The following is a 4,103-nucleotide window of genomic DNA, read 5'->3' as shown; positions in this document are numbered from 1 at the left end:
GAACACGCGGGCGGAGGCGTGTGTGGGGGAGGGGGTGACAGAGGTACACGAAAGCTGCCACTGTTTGCAGGAGTTCTTACGGGAAGTGTTCCAAAGGGCCACTGGTGACCTGGGCTCAACAAGGGACCAAAGAAATCATGACTTCAGCACTCAGGAGTGCTCCAGCTCCCAGCCTTGGCCTCTCCCCACCTAGCAGAGGCTGAGGGGACAGTTTGAAGGGTATGGCAGGGAGGGACCACCACAAAATCCTCCTGTAGGAGGGATGTGTTTACTCCGGACAAACCTGACCCCAGCAGGCACAGCCAGGGACGTACAAATGCAGATCACACCAGGTCGTCTGTGTTTGTCCCACAGTCAGAAATCAAGAGTGCCGTGTGTGCTCATCCTAGAAGCGCCTTACCCACACACCCACAACATTCTGCCGTCCCAGACTAGGGCACAGCTATTCACGAGGCACGTTAACTTCGTCGTCTGTGTCTGGCTGTTACGCAGATGGAGCCACTTCCCTGTAATGATGTTAATCTCTAGTGGATAAACCACGGATTTTGACCCAGATCCTCCGTTGGTAATAGCTGCTGGAGCCCTACTGGCATTGCTGGCAATTTCATAAAACGTCAGATGCTTTAATTCTACTACGAAATTGTGGCAATAATAATCTAATTTCTGATTGTTCAGAATTAAACTCCCATTAGTGCTGAACGCAGCAGCCAGCTCTGTGGCGTTCTGAGTGCTGACGGGCTCCAACTGCCTCTGACCCATCGGGATCACGAGGGGACACTACCACAGGTACGGGGCGGGCGGGGACTGGAACTTCCTCACTGCAGGCTGTGCACTCTAACTCAAACGACACACCGAGGTCAGAGTCTTGCTCAGAATTCCGGGACACATCTGACAGGCAAGACACGCGAGTCCTTTGGCACTGTCCTGGTGCACAACCAGCTGCTCCTGTCCTCCCGTACTGCTTGTGGTTCTTTTGGGAAAAAACAGATTTTAAATAGCCGGTGACATCAGCACAGCTGAAAACACCCAACTGAGGAAGATGCTGATGGCACTTAGAGAACCTTCCAGAATATACTCAGCTCCTTCCAGGCTAACGCTCAGACACCCGAGGAACGGAACCATCAAGTGAGACAGACTATTGTCCCGATCCGGATTCTCCATTTATCTCTGCCTCTGTATAACAACATGCAGGTAAAAGGTCATAGTCCCCACTGAGATACATTTTATATTTACTTTTTATTAAATAATTATGGCGTGGCATGAAGTTTAAATATTCCAGGAGATAATCAAGTGGGAATTGAGTCGAGAAAACCCAGACCTGAGAATTTAGTCTTGGCTATACTTAGAATGTCTCTGCTCCCCACTGGGAGCCATTCTGGTTTGCTTAAGGAGTTTAATAACACGCATTTCAGCTGCCACAGAATCTATGTCCCATTTGGGAAGAGGGTGCTTTTTGGGGGTGGGGTTTTTTTCCCAGTAATCCTGAGAATTACAGGCCAGTTCTCTCAAGAGCCTATACATCATTATGTGCCATTTCTCTTCTTGATTACAAGTCTAATCAGTTACGATATATATATCTTCAGCCAAGCAAAAGCGATGTAAAATATATAGAATTTAAACATACATGTAAACATAGTTCACTAAAAATAGCTAATGGGAATATACGGAATGCTAATTCAGGACGAAGAAACTGGCTGTCATTCAGCAAACGTTTTTCCAGCGGATTGACATGGATGTTTTCATTCCGATAGATAAACAGCAGCAAATCACTTCTCCACACTGTTGAATTGTTCTAAGAGGAACCCGGCCATTCCGGATCAACGCACAGATTATGTCTTTCAGCACAAAGGGTTTTCTGTACAGCTTGAAATAAAATTGCCCACTGCTAGTGTTACTCATTAACGGAACAAAAATATCTCCGTCATGGAATCCTGTAAAAACCAACACCCAGCCTTGGTAGAAGCAAAAGGCTCCTTTTCAACAGAAGGTGCAGAACCCACCAGCAGGTCGAAAAGCTTCACCACACCACCTCTGCCACCGAGAAAAGAGCTACGGGATCAGTCGAGATTTAACTGGAATATGCCAAAATTCTGCCCAAATGCTTTGGGTTTCATGGACTGAGAGAACACAAAGGGGTCCAATGCAGGCTCAGGCTGCTCATTATTTCCTACAAATCGGATCTCTGAAATGAAACCTCCCAGAAAAAACAACTTGGATACAGCAAGCCCCCTTTGTCAGCTCTCCAATCCAGGCACTCCGGCACAAGGGGACTCGTGAATTGCCCGGAGCACCATTCAGAAAATTGTGCTTGACACAATATAACGTACGCAAAACAAGAGCAACCGCCTGGCGAACAAACCAGCCTGCTGGAGGGTCCAAACCCTCGCTCTTGTGTAACTGTTTTAACCACAGAACAGTTGCGGTCAGCAGCAGGGAGCAGTCTCGATGATGACCACGGTCTGCCTATGACAAGGCTCGAATGGAGTGTGGCACTGCGCTTCCTCCCTTGTGGTGCTCCTCACCCCGCCAGATCCACGCTTTCCTTCCTTCTAAACACAAGTCTCAGCTATTACAACTCACTGGAGTAGGAGAAAAAAAGAAAATCCTCACACTCGAGGAACTGCTGCCGTGACATCCGTCTGCGTTCGCGAAACCTGGAGCAGGGGCTCAGTCCCATCCGTCCCAGCAGGGACTAGCTCAGATACCCAAAGATAACAGTGCTGACATTTAAAGTATTAATTATTTCACCACACATCGAAGCACATAAGACTGGTGAAGGAAGGTGATGTTATGAAGATCTGCACAATTTACGGTGAGTGACAGCTCTTTCTGATACTGCCAGCATCTGCCTTGGCAGATACGCACTCGCCCTCTCCACCAATCAAAAAGGGCCACACTAAGGACCTCTGCCAAGTTCTGCAGGTCCATGATGCAGACGAACGGGCGTCAGGTCCTCTGTCTGCAAAGCAGGGATGAGAAGGACCCAAGTGTGCCCACCTCTGGACCCGCCCCGAGCCCAGGAAGCTGAGCCCGCGGCAGCGCAGAGCCTGCGGTGCGGTGCCGAACCCCAGAGACGTTCCACAGAGGAAAAGGGACCAGAGGCCTCCGAGGCTGGAACTCCAGCTTCCCGCTAGCGACTGCCTTCATCCAGCCAACAGGGAAGAGGTGCTCGGTCTCCACCCCACGGCGTAAATCACTGCCACGCTGCTGCCTACAGACGCTCGCTTGCTATAATCAGGCTAATCCGGGGCTTGGGGGGTGCCCACCCTCTGGGCCTGCTCTGAGGGTACATCTTGGTCTGGAGTTGGAAGGATGCTGCTAGAAACGTCCTGTGTTCCATTTGCTGTCCCAGACACCCCACTCCCAGCCTGGCGCTGACTTCTGTCGCACGCACAGTGGCAGGAGCTGCTCTCTGCACGTTCTCTCTGTCACATCAGTTGTGCTCTGGCCACGGGAACCTGCTCTCCCAATCTGCAGAGCTCACTGCATCCTCGTTCGAGTTGTTTCCCACCAGCAGGTAACAAGACCTGCTCAAATCTACTCACCGGCTTTAGCAATCCAGGACGCTCCTACACCCAGTACCCGGCACAACCCACGAGTCCATCAGATCCTGCAGATTAGTTTATATTGCATTGCTCTGACAAGTGAAGCCCTGGAGGATTTCTGCTCAGCGAGGAAAATTACGTTCAAAATCTCCCTGATAGACACATTTCCAGGTTAGTGTCTCCGTGACAAAGTAAATGCGGAGCCGTGATCAAACGCGCGATATGAAAGCCTGCGAGACATATCCTCAGCTGGTGTACAGTGGTGTAAGCGTTACTGGGTGCTAGAACAGAACGAATACAGCGGCAGAGAACGTGAATTTGTATCACATTAAAAGCCAAATATGAGGCTGCTGCTTGATTAGCGCAGAGAACAAATGTCTGTCTGCTCCAGGACCCGCAGAGGAAGGAAAAGCGACTCAGAACACGGAGCTGCCTGGGCAGCCTGTGTCCTCACCAGCGAGGGGACTGCATGTTCGGCTGCGGGGATTTGAAAAGAGGCTTTTTATTTCTCACTGTAAGTCTGTGCTCGACTCCTGAAGTATGTGAGTTGGTTCAGCA

At 50.1% G+C, this 4,103-nt stretch overlaps 1 protein-coding gene across 1 annotated transcript in view; it reads right to left on the bottom strand.

Moving 5' to 3' along the window:
- The window catches only part of EBF2 (early B-cell factor 2), a 30,644-nt gene that overhangs the window by 9,757 nt on the left and 16,784 nt on the right, over positions 1-4,103 (bottom strand). The gene's annotated exons all lie outside the window — the stretch shown is intronic.

The sequence above is a fragment of the Buceros rhinoceros genome, unplaced genomic scaffold, assembly GCF_000710305.1.
Source record: "Buceros rhinoceros silvestris isolate BGI_N320 unplaced genomic scaffold, ASM71030v1 scaffold17212, whole genome shotgun sequence".
Taxonomy (NCBI): Eukaryota; Metazoa; Chordata; class Aves; order Bucerotiformes; family Bucerotidae; genus Buceros; species Buceros rhinoceros.
This window is presented reverse-complemented; position numbering and strand designations above follow the sequence as displayed.